The following is a 20,008-nucleotide window of genomic DNA, read 5'->3' on the forward strand; positions in this document are numbered from 1 at the left end:
ACTAGAAAGAAGAAGGAATCTATTAGGATGGGGACATTCAGACACTCAGCGCAGCAGCTCTATACCCACAGGAGGAGATGGAGAAGGGCAGGCACCCTATACAACGAGACACGAGCTGCTAGTATATGCCACCCGCACCTATAAGATATGAGCCCATCACCAGTCCAAAATATAAAACCAGTACACACTAGTCATGTAATCACTGGGATGTTATATGCCTATAGCCTCAGGTACACAGAGGTAGCACCCGCACATCAAGAGCACTAAAGACGTTTATAATATATCCCCAAGCTATGTCATCACCGCCTGATGAAAGTGGTTTCCACCTCCAGGATCTATGAGGGGTTACCAGAGTCTGAGCGCTGCTTCCAGGTAGGTGGTCACACATGTACAGCCATTCACTTCAGTAAGTGTACTACTTGCTCAGACTCCCATAGAAGTGAATGGAGAGAGCAGACATGGAGGACCACATACCTATGGCCCCGTCATCTGGACGCAGTGCTCCATGTTGTAGACGTATTTACATGCAATAGAATTTTCTTCTTCGTCTCATAAGTATCCAAATAGTGACTAAACCCTAGAACAAAGCCTTTTACATTGTTTTGGTGCAGATTGATAAATAGAGGGAAGGGCACCGTTGTGTACATAAAAAAATCCATCCAGGTGAGGTGGGCTTATATAAAATAACCATAAGGGGGCTGTTCGGTATGATAAACTAGGGAACAGAAGACCGTTTTAGTTTCTCAATCTTTAATGCCACCATATGAGTTCATTGCAAAGGGGCCCACTGAGGCTCTGTCACCCAGGGGCCTACTGATACCTGGAACTGACCCCGTCCCCTAGTACATGCATACTGGGATCACTGGATTGCGCTTGTGTTGTTAAATGGGAGAAGGACACATTCGGACATGTTTACAGCTCGTGTCTTCCCATTGCGGATCAGCTGCTAGGTGATCACATGACCCTTCAAGAGGTTGGGACGATCTTGTGACATCAGTTGCCAGCCTTCTGCTTTTTCCACAAAAAAAAACCAAAACAGATTATACACTTAAAGGGCATCTAGCACAAGGATGAAATATTGTATGCAAATAAGCCTGAGGGGCTCCATTTACACCTATGGAACCTGGACCCCTCAGGCTCATTAGCATACAGTCTTTCATCCTTGTGCTAGATGCCCTTTAAGAAAGAAGTATTGCAAAAATGGACCACCGATGCGATTTTTGCAACACTTTTGTGTATGGTTCGGGTAACCGCACAATCTACAATCCCATTTTTAGCTGAGCCACAAATCTAAGACTAGGAGCACAGGACAGCGGTCAGTCCAGGCATCTGGTAGATAACTAATAAAATATGTCACTTAAGATCAGCAAGTTATCTGTGTGCACACACTCCAAGGCCACATCCCATGATATCAGTATACAGGCACTCCCCGGGTTACATACAGGATAGGTTCCATAGGTTTGTTCTTAAGTTGAATATGTATGCAAGCCGGAACTGTATCTTTTATAATTATAACTACAGACAAAATTTTCCTTTGCCCCAGTGACAATTGGATTTTCAACATTTTTTCCTGTAATTGGTACCAAGGATTATCAATAAAACTTCATTACAGACACCTTACAGCTGATCATTGGAGTCTGGGACTAAAGTAAAGCATCCAGAGAATTCACCAGAGGTCACAGGGGGCAGAGCGGTCCGTCTGTAACTAGGGGTCGTCTGCAAGTCGGGTGTCCTTAAGATATATATATATATATATATATATATATATATATATATATATATATATAATAAAAGAGTGGGCCTAAAATACAGAAGAAGTACAAATCTTTTCATTCAACTCATTTTGCCCCATAAGTAAACAAGATGGGGTGCAAGTGTTAGATTTTGGGGTTCTACCCACGTGAATGGAGCGCATGAGTTCTAGGAGGCTACAGACACTCCAGTAAGACTTGTAGCGATCATGCACCCCATGTCATTCCGGGGGGGGGGGGGGGGGGGGATCTAGTCTGTCAATTTCCTGGATCGTTGGGGGTCCCAGGTGTCAGCCCCCCTGGTCCATCCGATTCCCTATTCAGTGTCTGTATAGCCCTTAGTCGCTCTCAGCCTCTCTGTACTAACAAGAACGCTTCCATTCAATGACAGCAAGCTGTGATCCTAAAACGTATGAGCTGAAAAGTACGTTACAACTTTGTCAGGTGGTTCACAGCGACTTTATTTTGGGATGGGACAGTTCTGACACCCCCATATGGGTCACCCACCCTGTCAGTCAGGACCTGTTATACAGACAGCAAGCAGAGCTCTTGAAAATGGTGAATGCAGGGCTTTCATTTTCCTGTAAGTTTCAGTCCCCATTGCACCCTCCTGTAACATTGTAAGCACTAGGCAGTCACCACCCTGCAACCTGTGGCTATAACTCCCGCCATTGCTCGTCTGTCTGGAGTCGTAGTGATTGCGGGTCAGTGACAGGCTGCAGGGCACTTCTATAGGAGTCTGTGGAGGCTGCCACTGCCTACACCCCAGCGGACAGAAAACCGCAGCCACCCCCATAAACGCTCCGTGTGTGCGGTGTCTCACCTGTACAGAGCCGTCTCATAGCTGTGCGGCCGCTACTCACACTCCACTAGTGAACTCCGGACATGACTCCACAGCCGCTCCCTCCCTGCGCCAACCAAACCTCGCACTGACACCTCAAACATGGCCGCCGCTGACAAGCCACCGACCAATCACACGCCAAAGAATGCGTGACGTCACCACCGCCCGTCCACACACCCCTCCTCGCCTGTACACCGCCTCCAGGACAGAGCTGTGAATGACGTCACCCGCAAGACGTCACACCTCTCCTAATACAGTGCAAATATAGAAAGTGGCGTGATTTTTCTGTGAATTTCACATATTTTCCATCTTTTTTTATCTTTATGCCATTAAGTCGATTTTTTTTTCTTCTTCTCATTCGTGTTTGAAATCTTGCCAAATGTTTATTTGCTTTCAGAGAGTTGTTAATTTCTTTATAGCTCAGTTTAATGTATTATCAATCATAAAGGTAGGAAAATGTTTTAACCCCTTAAGGACACAGCTCATTTTCACTTTAGGACACAGCACGATTTTTCAGATCTGCCTGTGTTGGGATATGTAGTTATAACTTTGGAACGCTTTATCTTACCGTGTGTATTTCAGACTGGTTTTTTCATGACATACCGCGCAACCCAAATTTTTGCACTTATTTATATTTTTTTAAAAAATGGAAATTTGGTGAAAATTGTGAACAAATCACCAAAAAGCGTTTGCTGGAAAGAGATGTGTGTAACCCCTTTAAGTACTGCGGTCATGTTTGACATGTTCATGTTTAGCTGCTGCGGTCATGTTCCTGCCGACTCTGTGAGAGCAGTGGCTACTAGGAATCAGTGGGCACCGTAGCAAACTTTTGGCAGCCCCTCCCAGTTATACCCAGTTGACCCTCAGTTATAGATTTATGTGTATAAATAATATGTGTATGTATGTATATATATATATATATACAGGCAGTCCCCGGGTTACATAGAAGATAGGGTCCGGAGGTTTGTTCTTAAGTTGAATTTGTATGTAAGTCGAAACTGTATATTTTATAATTGTAGATCCAGACAAAAAAATTTTTTGCCCCAGTGACATTTGGAGTTTAAACATTTTTTGCTGTAATGGGACCAAGGATCAGGGCCGCTTCTGCTATGAGGCGAGGTGAAGTCCCCGCCTCAGGCGGCAGATAGCGGACCGCATTTAAGAGCGGCATTTTGCCGCTGGTAGCACAGACTTGCCAATGGCTGGCAGGTCCGTGCCACCTGTAAAATAAATTAAATCGCCGCCTTTAAGGCGGCGACGTAATTTATAGGCAGAGCGGTGCAGCACATACCGCCTGTGCGCACCGCTCTGCAGGACACAGGTCGGCGCGATGACGTCACCACGTGCCGACCTGTGTCCCTTCACAGAGCGGCTGCTGGCTGGAGAAGACGAGGCAGCTGCGTGGGAGCACTGAATGGTGAGTGCAGTAGGGAGATCACTAGAACATCCTCTCATCACGATGTGTATCCTCAGGACACACATCGTGATGAGACCATGTACAGTCACTGCTTTCCCCAGCAGTAGCTTCACCCTACGGGAGTATAAGTCCCCCGGAGGCTGAAGGCTGAAGAACCTTTGGTGATGTCATGGTCACATGACCTGCCGGGGAAAGCAGTGACCACACAGCGAGAGCTACATCTGTGAGGTGAGGGGGGAGACATGGCAGGGGAGGGGGAGAACATGTGGTACTGTGTGTGGGCACATTACTTAGTGGGGGGGGGGGCTGTGTGAGGCACATTACTTAGTGGGGGACTGTGTGTGAGGCACATTACTTAGTGGGGGGCTGTGTGTGAGGCACATTACTTAGTGGGGGGCTGTGTGTGAGGCACATTACTTAGTAGGGGGCTGTGAGGCACATTACTTAGTGGGGGGCTGTGTGTGAGGCACATTACTTAGTGGGGGGCTGTGTGTGAGGCACATTACTTAGTAGGGGGCTGTGAGGCACATTACTTAGTGGGGGGCTGTGTGTGAGGCACATTACTTAGTGGGGGGCTGTGTGTGAGGCACATTACTTAGTGGGGGGCTGTGTGTGAGGCACATTACTTAGTGGGGGGCTGTGTGTGAGGCACATTACTTAGTGGGGGGCTGTGTGTGAGGCACATTACTTAGTGGGGGGCTGTGTGTGAGGCACATTACTTACTGGGGGGCTGTGTGTGAGGCACATTACTTAGTGGGGGGCTGTGTGTGAGGCACATTACTTAGTGGGGGGCTGTGTGTGAGGCACATTACTTAGTGGGGGGCTGTGTGTGAGGCACATTACTTAGTGGGGGGCTGTGTGTGAGGCACATTACTTAGTGGGGGGCTGTGTGTGAGGCACATTACTTAGTGGGGGGCTGTGTGTGAGGCACATTATTTAGTGGGGGGCTGTGTGTGAGGCACATTACTTAGTGTGGGGGGGGGCTGGGGACGAGGCACATTACTTAGTGTGGGGCTGTGTGTGAGGACATTACTTAGTGGGGGGGGGGGCTGGGGACGAGGCTGTGTATACAGGGGGGTGGCTGTTCAATATAGGGGGAGGCTAAATTAGGGCACCTAATTGAATTACTATATATGCTCTAATTTGGGTGACTAAAGGATGTTTTATGTTGGGAATAGTTTGTTCAGTCATGTTGTGAGGATAATATATAGTAGAATCACAATCTATTATACTGTAAGTGACTGTGGTATTTTTAGGGGCGCCATGGGGAGTTGTGCTGCATGGAGTTGAAGACATTTCTTTGTGAATTCAGAGGAAAACCAAGGCCAGAAGAAAGTGTAAAGAAATACCCTTCCAGATGGAGTAGATGGTCACCTGTAAGGTACTAGAGGTCACTAATATCTGTGTCTAATGACTACTAGTGTGTAAGGTAGCTTCACCAGGGGCACGCACGTGCGCGCATACGCGTGCGGCGGGAGGGGGGGGGCAGCATTTTCAAATTTCGCCTCAGGCAGCAAAAAGGCTAGAATCGGCCCTGCCAAGGATTATCAATAAAGCTTCATTACAGACACCTTACAGCTGATCATTGCAGCCTGAGACTATGATAAAGCATTCAGAGAGCTTCACCAGAGGTCAGAGGGGTCTGTATGTAACTATGGGTTGTCTGTAAGTCGGGTGTCCTTAAGTAGGGGACCGCCTGTATATATATATATATATATATATATATTTATTTATTTGCGTGAATGCTGTAGACTACGCCTGATTCGGTAGACTACATCAATAAAATAGTGTTTTGTGTCGGGGATGGGCACAGGCTTACGTGCTGTGCACAGCCCATGACATTGCCAGCTGTGGGCCTCTGACTTCCATCCTCTCTAGTATTGTGCCCTCTGACTTCCATCTTCCCTACTATTGTGGCCTCTGACCTCCATCCTCTCTAGTATTGTGGCCTCTGACCTCCATCTTCCCTACTATTGTGGCCTCTGACCTCCATCCTCTCTAGTATTGTGGCCTCTGACCTCCATCCTCCCTAGTATTGTGGCCTCTGACCTCCATCCTCCCTAGTATTGTGGCCTCTGGCCTCCATCTTCCCTAGTATTGTGGCCTCTGGCCTCCATCCTACCTAGTATTGTGACCTCTGGCCTCCATCCTCTCCAGTATTGTGGCCTCTGGCCTCCATCCTCTCTAGTATTGTGGCCTCTGGCCTCCATCCTCTCTAGTATTGTGGCCTCTGGCCTCCATCCTCTCTAGTATTGTGGCCTCTGACCTCCATCCTCTCTAGTATTGTGGCCTCTGACCTCCATCCTCCCTAGTATTGTGACCTCTGACCTCCATCCTCTCTAGTATTGTGGCCTCTGACCTCCATCCTCCCTAGTATTGTGGCCTCTGGCCCCATCCTCTCTAGTATTGTGGCCTCTGGTCCCCATCCTCTCTAGTATTGTGGCCTCTGACCTCCATAATCCCTAGTATTGTGGCCTCTGTCCTCCATCCTACCTAATAATGTGGCCTCTGACCTCCATATTGTGGCCTTTAACCTCCATTCTCTATATTGTGGCCTCTGACCTGCATCCTTTATATTATGGCACTACATAATCTATCTTCTGTTCCCGTGTGATGATAGTGTCCTCTTCTGTCTTGCAATGATGACATAGGCACAGTGTTCTCAAGGGGAGAAACTAGGGCTAGAGGAGGTGCACAGCACAGTGCATATTATGGTGATACCAGAAAGAAGCAGCTTAGTCCTGCTTTACTGTAGCAGCCATTGTGTGTGAGTGTCCTAACTATTAGGTGGGGCTTGGAGCGGGCCAGATGAAGGGGGCGGGACATGGGACGGGATAGACAGAGTGTCCGGGACAGGGAGGTGGGACACAGCAGAAATATTCGGGACATTCTCCCAACCGTCCAGGACGGTGGGATAGAGGTGAAAAACTGGGACTGTCCCCGCAAATATGAGACAGTTTGGAGCTATGCGCTTTCTGTACTGCTTTTATACCCCAGGCTCTGTTAGGCCGAAGGCAGAATGTATCTGCTTACAAAAGAATGATTTTCTTCTACGTTCCCTGACATGAAGGTCATTCAAGATGCTGAATTGTATATTTTTAACTCTCTCTCCCTCCTTCAATATATATGTATGCTTATTTAGATAAATTCTTGTGACAGACTTTTTATTTCTATGCAAAGCATACTTCCTGTTCCAGAATACAGGAAGTTTTATCATACCGTTATTAACAGTCTGTGAGTTAAAGAGAACCTGTCAGGTAAAATAACCCCTAAACTATATATTCATAAACTGCCATTAGAAAGCAGTGCCTCTATCCCTCTACATGCCTGTAAACTTAAGCAATGAGGTCCTAAAGCTGTATGCAAATGACCTGTGAGATGTCCAATGAGTCATTATCATATTCACCTGTCCAGCTTATTCATGAGTGGGAGGTACAGCCACACCCCCAGTGCTTGACTGACAGCCTGTATAATGATGTGAGGTATAATGGTGTAATGGCTCCTCCATGTGCTTCCTGGTGCTGGCGCCCCCTGCAGCCTGTGTGTGTACAGGAGAGATACAACAGCTCCAGGCAGCCATGTTACAGCCGAACATGTCAGGTACTTGTGTAGCTGATGTCTTTGTCTCACACATGTGTATTAGGAGGATGCAGCATGTCAGCAAATAAAGCACAGACACTAGCAATGCTTTACTATACATTACACAGACCTGAGCAGGGGGAGGAGAGTGGAGGGGGAACAGGGGTGACATCACTGCATCTGACCATGTGACCAGCCTCATTTACATAATAAAGAATAGATGATTTTATAATGATTAATGTATGAATTGATTAGATAAAGGCTGGGATGGATCCTTGTGAGCTGTTCCAACATGTAGAGGTTTCAGAAATAGTGACAGAGACCTGATGACAGGTGTCCTTTAAGTGTCACTCACAAGTAAAAGTGTCCTCACATAGGGACTTCTAAGACAACAACCCAAACAATACCTTTGACTTATCTCACATACAGTAAAATGTAGATAAACATAACCATTGATTAAAATCTTGGCACATACACCCCACCCTTGAACTTTCTTTAATCTTCTTTGCCCACTTTAAAGGGAACCGTCACATAAACTAACCCACACTAACTAAAATATCTTTAAAAAATGCTATTACACAGCACTGCATCTATCCCTATATTGTTCCTCCCTACGCCTGTAAAGTTCCACAGTTCATTTGTAAATTTGAATCACTATATATGCAAGTCCGATGTGAGCCCAATTACTGTCGTTCCTGTGAGCTGTGTGTATTATGTCCTTCCTGCTAAGCTGCACCTCAAGCTCATTCCACTCACTGAAGAGAATTCTTGAGGGAGGGGTGAGCTGATTTCTCTTCAGCCAATCACATACAGCCAGAGTCTCTCTCAACTCCCTCATTGAACCCCTCCCTCATCAATTCTCTTGAGCGAGTTATGCAGCTAGCCCATAAATGATGTAGCAGAGCTGGTTCAATGAGCTGAAGAGAAAGCATTGACCCTGATTGCTGGGGTCCAATTGCCCAGCAATTAAACAATCTGCAGAACAGAAAAAAGAGAGTCCCTATGAAGTCCCTTTGTCAGTATTCTGAGTCATTTTAGCAGTTTATAGTAGATTTATTAATATTACTTGGCTCCCTGCCAGAAGCATGTTGTGAGTCTCTGGAAGTGATTTGTCGATTGTGAACAAATCGGTTTTAAGAAGTGGATCTCGTATGTGAACAAGAAGAGTTGGCTCCCTGCAATGAGCCAATGGCTCACTTAATTCCACACCTAATCGGGTAACCATGAACCATTTAACCAGATAAATTTGTGCTAAAAGTGTTGTGGAGAGGGGAGTCTGACTAAACTGAGGCCAGCTCTTTTTAGTGAGTGCAGCCTAATGATCCAGATCTCTATAAAGAGCAGGACTTTTCATCACTTGTCCCGGGGAAAGGGCAGCTGCGGCCTGCGTGTGTCTGTGTCTCAGTCTCCTCATGCATTCTTCCTCTCCTTCACACCCTTCCCTCCCTCCCCTGCCTGCTCAATGCACATGACAGGAAGTGTGGAGGGAGCTGGATGAGTAGGAAGGAGAGAGGATGGACATAGACACACACAGGCTGCAGCTGACACAGCATCTGGGATCTACCACATGCTGGCAGTGAACCAGGTAGTGTGAAATAAACTATTTTAACTACTGAAATGATTTAAATGCTGACAAAGGCTTAGGCTATTGGAACTTCTCACCTGCTAAAAATGACATTGCTGGTGACAGGTTTGCTTTCAGTTCCCACACAAGTATGGAACCATCGATTAGTATGTCCAGCCCTCTACATGTCCATTTATTCCAGTTGGGATTCCTGCAGCACAGACCTTTAAAGGAAACCTATCCTTTTGCTTTCATGCATTGTGAACTAGACATACCTTGAGAATGCTATAGCTACACTGATGCAGAAACATATCTTGGTAAATCCCTGTGCTGAGTGTTTTTGCTGATAAAACAGATATAACATTATGATAATGAAGCTCGGTCACTTCTATGCCTCCTTCAGTGCTTGCTTTCCGCTTCTCATAGCAGGAGAGTTTCTCTCTGCAGAGGATGATTATGCCATCAGTTTTCTCCCTTCCAGACAAAATAATCAATTGCTGCACCATCCCCCAGCTGCTATGTATGAGTGATCCAGCTCAGGTTGATTAGTGCTTTACTAGTAATCCGTAGTCATGCTTTACTTAGCAGCCATTTGAAATTCCAAGCTCGCGTATGTAATGTGTTACATGCTGACCCAGCTTTTCCAAGGTCCTGAACGTTATAATTGTTTTTTTTCAGCAAAACCACTCAACTTAACCAAGATATGATCCTGCATCAGTGTAGCTACAGCATTCTCAAGGTATGTTTGCTTCATAATGCAACAAATGAAATGGTAGGTTTCCTTTAATTTTAGTTTTACTTATCCTGTAAATTGGGGGATGACTTGAAGTAACTGGCAAAAATCCCTTTAGTCAAGAGACATGCAGGTTGAAGCTGCAGATTTTACATAACAGACTAGACTGTGGCAAAAACGAACTCAACACAGCAGGTTTCTGCCGCAAAATTCTTCCGCAAGCCTTCCATGGCTGGCCTGGATTTCACAATGAAATTGTGTTATGGCCCTTTAGCTATATCCCTGTGCTAAACCCTTCTTCAAGCTGGAAAATGTCCACATAATTATGTTATGTAAAATTGAATGTAATAGGGACATCCTTATTACTACTTCTACAGTATAAAGATTGGAAAGGTGATGGCGATATTCACAGGGTAATATAAAACTGTTGTGTAAACAGGGATGAAACCTGTCATGGAAATGTGACCTGTCAAAAGTCAACTGCATTTACTGTATAAAGTACACACAGCCGTGTACTGGATGTTTCCATGTAAGTAGTCACAGAGAATTGAGGCGTTTGCTGGCTGTTCAACAATATAGGACGTATATAATGATTCATGATTCTCTCACCTATATACACAGGTGGTCCCCTACTTAAGGACACCAGACTTACAGACGACTCTTAGTTACAGGCGGACTCCTCTGCCCCCTGTGACCTCTGGTGAGGCTTTCTGGATACTTTACTATAGTCCCAGACTGCAATAATCAGCTGTAAGGTGTCTGTAATAAAGCTTTATTGATAATCCTTGGTCCAATTACAGCTAAAAATTTAGAAAATCCAATTGTCACTGGGGCAAATTTTTTTTTTGTCTGGATCTACAATTATAAAATATACAGTTTCGACTTACATACATATTCAAATTAAGAACAAACCTATGGAACCTATCTTGTACGTAACCCGGGGACTGTCTGTACTGACTGGAGGTGTAGCTTAAGGCTGATGTGATCCAATCCCAAATATAAAAGGTAACTCATTTTGGCCCATAAATGCTCCTGGGCCCAGGTACAGGACACCATGTAAACTCCCTCAAGTCACAGTTATTATACTGACTGTTACTGAGATGACGCCAATAATTTCCTGCAGATTTACAGAATTAATTGGTCCTTAATTGGGTCAGAGTCACAATGGAGGGCAAGGTACCCACAGATACACAGGCATAGCAATTTGACTGGGCCAAGTGTTTGGTCAGTGAAAAACGCACATTTTGCATCAGAGTGCAATTAGTTTTCAGTCAGAGTTTGCTCAGTGTCTCAGTTTTTCACACGCGTTTTCAATGCAATTTCAATGCGTTTTTCACGTGCAGACAATGCGCGTGAAATGGACTCAGGACTGAGCTCTATCTTTTCTATGGCAATTGATGCATGAAAAACGCATTGCACTTGCAAGTGTCTCAGAGTGCAATGCGTTTTTGTTGCATCTCCATAGACTTGTATGGTGCGTTTTTCACGCGAAAAACGCAAGTGTGAAAGGGGCCTTACAGTCTCATTTTGGTGATAAGGTACTCAAGGTGTCCTGAACACTCCTGAGCTTACAAGGGGTCACACATAACGTAGGCTACTGTCAAATATAAACTTAGTGCTGCATACCAAAACTTCAGTAGTGTATGTAGTGCAAACAAACGCAATACATTACATTTTCCTTTAAAATAAGTTTTACCTGCAGTAGAGTGTACATCAAACAAATACACAATTTACAGAGTGATGGCAAAATACTGTTTACATAAACACTACAAAGAGGGGACCTCAATCCCCCCTGTGGGAAAGCGAAATAGACATCATACGAATAGAAGTACTGTTTCCAGATATATGGGATAAGAGTACTAGTACCCTGCTCATGCATACAGAATATGAGTAGTAGTACTGTGATATGCCCATACATACAGAATATGAGTAGTAGTACTGTGATATGCCTATATATCCAGAATATGAGTAGTAGTACTGTGCTGTGCCCACACATACAGTATATGAGTAGTAGTACTGTGCCACACCGATATATACACAGGATGTGAGTAGTATTACTATACTCTAATAGGATAAGAGTACTGGTATAGTGCTGTGCCCATATACATACAGAATATGAGTAGCAGTACTGCGATGTGCCTATACATACAGAATATGAGTAGTAGTACTGCGATGTGCCTATACATACAGAATATGAGTAGTAGTACTGTACTGTGCCTATACATAGAGAATATGAGTAGTAGTACTGTACTGTGCCTATTCATACAGAATATGAGTAGTAGTACTGCGATGTGCCTATACATACAGAATATGAGTAGTAGTACTGTACTGTGCCTATACATACAGAATATTTGTAGTAGTACTGTACTGTGCCTATTCATACAGAATATGAGTAGTAGTACTGTGATGTGCCTATACATACAGAATATGAGTAGTAGTACTGTACTGTGCCTATACATACAGAATATGAGTAGTAGTACTGTACTGTGCCTATACATACAGAATATGAGTAGTAGTACTGTACTGTGCCTATACATACAGAATATGAGTAGTAGTACTGTGATGTGCCTATACATAGAGAATATGAGTAGTAGTACTGTACTGTGCCTATACATAGAGAATATGAGTAGTAGTACTGTGATGTGCCTATACATACAGAATATGAGTAGTAGTACTGTGATGTGCCTATACATACAGAATATGAGTAGTAGTACTGTGCCACACCGATAAATACACAGGATGTGTGTAGTATTACTATGCTCTAATAGGATAAGAGTACTGGCATTGTGCTGTGCGCATATACATACAGAATAAGAGTAGTAGTACTGTGATGTGCCTATACATACAGAATATGAGTAGTAGTACTGTACTGTGCCTATACATACAGAATATACTCATATTCTGTATGTATAGGCACAGTACAGTACTCCTACACATATTCTGTAGTAGTACTGTGATGTGCCTATACATACAGAATATGAGTAGTAGTACTGTACTGTGCCTATACATAGAGAATATGAGTAGTAGTACTGTGATGTGCCTATACATACAGAATATGAGTAGTAGTACTGTGCCACACCGATAAATACACAGGCTGTGTGTAGTATTACTATGCTCTAATAGGATAAGAGTACTGGCATTGTGCTGTGCGCATATACATACAGAATAAGAGTAGTAGTACTGTGATGTGCCTATACATACAGAATATGAGTAGTAGTACTGTACTGTGCCTATACATACAGAATATACTCATATTCTGTATGTATAGGCACAGTACAGTACTCCTACACATATTCTGTAGTAGTACTGTGATATGCCTATACATACAGAATATGAGTAGTTGTATTGTGCCACACCAATATATACACAGGATGTGAGTAGTATTACTATGCTCTAATAGGATAAGAGTACTGGTATAGTGCTGTGCCCATATACATACAGAATAAGAGTAGTAGCATTGTGCTGTGCCCATATACATACAGAATAAGGCTACATTCACACGAACGTATGGGGGATGTATATAAAGATGACGTATATACAGTGTATATACGTCCCCCATACACTTCAATGGCCTCACAGTGCCGTACGGGAGTGGTACGGTGCAGTACACGTGCGGCACCATAATGTTCCGTAGCCCGTAGAAAGATAGGACATGTGTATTCCTATGGAGAGGGGCGGGGGTGAACAGCGCTCATCCCCTGCTCCTCTTCCCGCCTCAGATGTATGCCCCCCATACTACGGTATGGCGGGCATACATCGTGTGAATGTAGCCTAAGAGTAGTAGTACTGTGCCGTGCCCAGATATACAGGACAAAAGTACTAGTACTGTGCTACACCTATACATACAGGATATGAGTAGTAGTTGTCAGGATCCAGGGGGAGTGGACCCACTGAACCACTCCGGACGATGACGTAAGTCGACACCTGGGACCACAGCCCGCTGCAAAGCGGATTGTACTTGCTGCGGTGTGGTCATTCCACAGGTGTGACTTTGTCCGCGGTGGTGGCCAAGGCAAGGTACAGAAATGTCAGGCAAACTCGTGGTCCAGGAAAGGCAGGAGGTCGAGACAGACAGCACAGGACCAACATCAGGAACAAAGCAGGAGGTTACGGCAGGTGGAACAGGATCAGAGTCAAATGCAAAACCAGGGTCACAACGGGAATCCGGAAAAACAGCAAAACACATGGGCTGGCTTTCTCGAAGGCTGTAGGGACTAAGATCCAGCAGGGAATGCCGGGAGAGGCCGGCTTTTATGCATCTCCAGGGGACGTCCAGCGCCAATCAGCGGTGCGCTGGGCCTTTAAATTTTGAGTGCCGATGCACGCACGCCCTAGGAGGCGGGGACGTGTGTGTCAGGATGCTGAAACAGGGACCGGAGCGAGGACGGGTAGGTAGGATAAGAGTACTAGTTTTGTGCCATGCCCATACATACAGAATATGAGTAGTAATGCTTTGCTGTGCTCATAAATACTGAATATGAGTAGTAGTACTCTGTGGTATACACAGTATAGGAGTAATAGAACTGTATTATATCCATATTTATAGTAGTAGTGTATATTGTGCTTTACCCATCATACTATATGCAGATTCATAGTTGCACAGGTTTGATCATTTTGGAAACTGGGAGACAATAGATATATTATAAGATATAATCAGGGGCGTAACTTGAGCGGGTGCAGAGGATGCAGTCGCACCCGGGCCCAAGAGGTTTAGGGGGCCCTTATGGTCTAACTTTCCCATATGAGAAGCCTTGAGGGGCTTGGCACAGACTTTGCATTGGGGGCCATCAGCATCAGCTTCCGCCACTGGATATAATGGTGGCTTTTTGCCTCTAACACCAATAGGACATGTGATTTTTTATAAAAATAGTGTAAGATTTGGAGTGGTACATCAATATACTATGTATACTGGGGTTCTGCAGATTAATAACAGTACTTATACACTCACCGGCCACTTTATTAGGTACACCATGCTAGTAACGGGTTGGACCCCCTTTTGCCTTCAGAACTGCCTCAATTCTTCGTGGCATAGATTCAACAAAGTGCTGGAAGCATTCCTCAGAGATTTTGGTCCATATTGACATGATGGCATCACACAGTTGCCGCAGATTTGTCGGCTGCACATCCATGATGCGAATCTCCCGTTCCACCACATCCCAAAGATGCTCTATTGGATTGAGATCTGGTGACTTTGGAGGCCATTTGAGTACAGTGAACTCATTGTCATGTTCAAGAAAACAGTCTGAGATGATTCCAGCTTTATGACATGGCGCATTATCCTGCTGAAAGTAGCCATCAGATGTTGGGTACATTGTGGTCATAAAGGGATGGACATGGTCAGCAACAATACTCAGGTAGGCTGTGGCATTGCAACGATGCTCAATTGGTACCAAGGGGCCCAAAGAGTGCCAAGAAAATATTACCCACACCATGACACCACCACCACCAGCCTGAACCGTTGATACAAGGCAGGAGGGATCCATGCTTTCATGTTGTTGACGCCAAATTCTGACCCTACCATCCGAATGTCGCAGCAGAAATCGAGACTCATCAGATCAGGCAACGTTTTTCCAATCTTCTACTGTCCAATTTCGATGAGCTTGTGCAAATTGTAGCCTCAGTTTCCTGTTCTTATGCATTTAGGCATGTAGACATGGTCAAGACAATCTCCTGCAGTTAAAACCGAGCATCAGTATGGGGAAGAAAGGTGATTTGAGTGCCTTTGAACGTGGCATGGTTGTTGGTGCCAGAAGGGCTAGTCTGAGTATTTCAGAAACTGCTGATCTACTGGGATTTTCATGCACAGCCATCTCTAGGGTTTACAGAGAATGGTCCGAAAAAGAAAAAACATCCAGTGAGCGGCAGTTCTGTGGGCGGAAATGCCTTGTTGATGCCAGAGGTCAGAGGAGAATGGGCAGACTGGTTCGAGCTGATAAAAAGACAACAGTGACTCAAATCGTCACCCGTTACAACCAAGGTAGGCAGATGAGCATCTCTGAACACACAGTACGTCGAACTTTGAGGCAGATCAATGGTTCAGGCTGGTGGTGGTGGTGTCATGGTCTGGGGAATATTTTCTTGGCACTCTTTGGGCCCCTTGGTACCAATTGAGCATCGTTGCAACGCCACAGCCTACCTGAGTATTTTTGCTGACCATGTCCATCCCTTTATGACCACAATGTACCCAACATCTGATGGCTACTTTCAGCAGGATAATGCGCCATGTCATAAAGCTGGAATCATCTCAGACTGGTTTCTTGAACATGACAATGAGTTCACTGTACTCAAATGGCCTCCACAGTCACCAGATCTCAATCCAATAGAGCATCTTTGGGATGTGGTGGAACGGGAGATTCGCATCATGGATGTGCAGCCGACAAATCTGCGGCAACTGTGTGATGCCATCATGTCAATATGGACCAAAATCTCTGAGGAATGCTTCCAGCACTTTGTTGAATCTATGCCACGAAGAATTGAGGCAGTTCTGAAGGCAAAAGGGGGTCCAACCCGTTACTAGCATGGTGTACCTAATAAAGTGGCCGGTGAGTGTATGTGCCGCTCTATACTTGTGTATTTCAGAGTTGCCGTCTCATCCTGTTGCTCTATATGAACCTTATTCAGCAGACACAGATACAGTCAGAGGGAAATCTAAACCTTATGTGCACTAAACATACTCCTTCCCCGAACAAACAAAGATGACGAGGAGCAAATTTATTTAGAGTCAGCATATAGTGTGACCTTCAGATGAAAATAATGAGTTTTCCTGTTCAGAAAACGGATTTACGGCTATCCATCATTAAAGGGGTTTTACCTAGAAATACTTACCAATGCCCCATTCACAACATAGGTCAATGAGGTAAGGATAAAGGTGTGCAACACTGCTGTTCAGCTGTTAACAGTGGTACCAACAATGTCCACTACACAGTGGATGGAGCTGTTGCTACATTTTGTAGCAGCCGTACAAATTAAAGGCTCTTTCAGTCTAACGTTTTTCATGTCCGTATGCTATCTGGGATTTTCATGGACAACATTCTGACCCATATAATCCTAACTGTCTATGAGAAGTCTGCACATGCTCTAACCTGCCAGGACTTTATGATTCCAGGACCATATTTGGTAAAAGGGGGGGGGGCGTGGCTTACCTATGGAGGCGAGCAGACGTGCCACTTACTAGCTCCTGCTCCGTTACGGAGCCTCAAGCGTCACCCAGCACCCAGTTACCGACAGCTATGGGCCCAAAGAAGAAGGGAAGCCTCCCACACCCTACACTGACCCTGCCTCGGGCTGCTACAAGGGGAATATCCCGTTATCTTACCGCGGCAGCGGAGACTCCCGCGACTACAAAGATGGCGGTGGCACGACAAGAGCTCCCGACCCCGGCGGGCAGGAGCTCCAGCGGTTCTTCGAGAGTGGCGGGAGACACCAGCGGAGGACTCCGATGCATTCCGGTGCTCCCCTTGTCCGCCGCCAGGAGCACTCCATCTCCCGATGCAGGCGCTCGGCCACGTGCGTTCCCAGGAATGGCCGCCGGACAAGTGGCGCGGCCTGCGCCAGAACGCACCGCACCCACAAGGAAGGAAATGGCGGCAGCTAAAAGAGATGAAGCTGGGACAGCTGCAGCCCTGCGACACACCACGGCACTACCAATGAAAACTGCCACCTGCTGCATGGAGGAAGAAACAAACGGAGGGGCAATGAACATATCAGGTCAGCCAGCACTCGCCTTGCTTGCAGCCCCAGCCCCAGCCCCTGATTGTGAGCTAGGGGAAGACACAACCACCCAGCCTCAGGAGCCTGCTGTTCCTGCACAGCCCATGATCACCCAGGGGCGCACTATACAAGTGGTAGCGGAGGTCCATCAGACTGCCTCCCCAGTCAGCTCTCTGGCGCTAGGGGACCGATCCCAAAGCCCGCCGGCCCCCCTCTCCCCAAGACGGCAGCTTTGGGGCAACTCCAACCAGGGGGTATCCCCCCCCCCCCAATGATGATCTTTCCCGGGGGGGTCAAGATAGATGTCGGCCGCCCTCCCCAGGTCACTGATGCCGGGCCCCTGGAAGTGCCTCAGTCACTCTCGCACCCACGTGGCCCTCTCCGGCTCTCAACTAGCCTAGATCCAAATTTGGTCTTCCATCCTCCAGCCAAGCAAGAGGACCCCGCGGTCTCCCCTAATTTCCCTTACTTCCACCAGCCGGATCCGCTCATGCCTTGGAGCGTTGCATCTCAACCCCATATCTTACATTCTCTGGCCCTATCCCCAAGGGTATTTGTAGCCTCTCAGACACCGGAGAGAAATACATCACCTCTTGCCTTCAGCCCTGAGGGCCCAGGAACCTCCCCTATGCCTATGTTTGTTGCACCGGAAGCTCACCAGTCATTTTTACTCGCCCAAGCCCTGGAGGGCCTAGCGGAGCTGAGTTCACTTAAGGCGCACTTGAAGGCCATACCAACCAAGGAGGATATGGAGTGCTATGTATCTCGTCTCGAGCAATCCTACAGTGCTGAGATAACGGTCCTACGGGAGGAAGTACACCAAATGCAAGCCAGAACGTCTGCTGTGGAAAATACACAGGCAATCATGCAGGCACAAGTTGACAACCACTCAGCGACCCTTGCCGTTCACTCCTTCCAACTCCAACAGCTCACAGACCAGCTTGACGATGCGGAGAACAGGGGCAGAAGGAACAATATCCGTATCCGAGGGCTCCCGGAAACTGTAGAATCGAGCCAGCTTCACTCAGAGCTCCGTCTTCTCTTCAACTCGGTCCTGGAAGTACCAGGCGATTCTCCAGTGGAGCTTGATCAAGCTCATCGCGCTCTACAGCCTCGCCCCGCTCCCAACGAACCCCCGCGGGATGTCATATACCGGGTACACCGCTACCAACTGAAAGAATCCATCATGATCAAGGCAAGGGCAGCAGATCAGATTCTATTTCAAGAAACCCCGGTACAACTTTTGCCTGACCTCTCACGATTGACCCTTCTTAAGCGGAAAGCTCTCCGCCCGTTCCTGGAAGTCTTAAGGCAACGTAATATCCCCTACACATGGGGCTTCCCGTTCCACCTTCAAGTGAGGCGAGAGGGCACCACCTACATCATCCGTCATCCCAAAGACATTCCTACGGTAGCGGCTGCGCTCGGGGTCCTAGCCCCTGAGATACCAGACTGGCCACGGCTCCCAACCCCTCCTGGGCCGGTAGATCGGCCTCGCCCCCAGCGTCCCCCTGGTGGGAGGGCAGAGGACGACCGCGGAGGGCAACGTAGGAGAAGACGTCGGCCAGACAATCCTTAAGGTCGGAGATCACGGCCCGAGATGGCCAGCTTGCATGGGAACTCACCATATGTATCCTTTGTCATTTTGTAAGAAGACTCTATCCCATGGACATTCTAATACTCCATTAGTTCGCAGTTGTTTTAAATCATAGAAGTTAGTGCTGGGTGACGCCTGCTGTTGATCTTCCAGTAATTCCTTTATTTCTTTCTAGGTACAGGGGCCCTAGACACGGGCTCCCTTTATAGTAGGTCCACGTTCCACCTGAGGGAGCGTATTCAGCTGGTCTGTATACGTAGCTTATATTCCCTCGCCTACGTGCTAGGGTTCGGTGTTTGAACCCGTTACACTTCCCGTGTTTTATTTCTTTTTAGTAGTGTAGTTGTTTTTGGTCCCCCTCCCATACTCACCCCTCCCTCTTTCCTTTCTATTTGTCTGTGTTCCCCTCTCGGGTGGTTACCCCTCCCCCCCCCCTACCTCTCCTACTCCACGAGTACACCCGGTCAGTTCCCATCCAGCCATGGTGTCTATAAAGCTGGGTTCCCTGAATGCCAGGGGTCTAAATACTCCCCAAAAACGCTCTCAAATATTTTACGGCATGCATAAGCAAGGAGTTAAGATTTTATTTTTTCAGGAGACGCACTTCAAAACCGGTCACATCCCACCACTTAGAGACCGGTACTTCCAGACCTTCTTGGAGGGGATGCTAATAGTTGGGGGGGATTTCAACTTCCTGCTAGACGCCAGGTTCGACACATCCTCAGGGAAGAGTCACATTCCATTTCACCAACTGGTACCCCTCAAGAGGGATCTACAGGGCCTGCAGTTAGTGGACATATGGCGAATACTCCACCC

At 46.5% G+C, this 20,008-nt stretch overlaps 1 protein-coding gene across 5 annotated transcripts in view; it reads right to left on the reverse strand.

Annotated features, from left to right (window-relative positions):
- Positions 1-2,693, reverse strand: part of PLEKHA1 (pleckstrin homology domain containing A1) — a 36,801-nt gene extending 34,108 nt beyond the window's left edge. For all 5 annotated transcript variants that reach the window (XM_072131182.1, XM_072131181.1, XM_072131183.1 and 2 more), the window contains exon 1: positions 2,575-2,693. The gene's annotated coding sequence lies outside the window, so the exon portion shown is untranslated. The remainder of the gene's footprint in view (positions 1-2,574) is intronic.
- Positions 2,694-20,008: the final 17,315 nt, after the last annotated feature.

This window comes from Engystomops pustulosus, chromosome 11, assembly GCF_040894005.1.
Source record: "Engystomops pustulosus chromosome 11, aEngPut4.maternal, whole genome shotgun sequence".
In the NCBI taxonomy this organism is placed as follows: domain Eukaryota; kingdom Metazoa; phylum Chordata; class Amphibia; order Anura; family Leptodactylidae; genus Engystomops; species Engystomops pustulosus.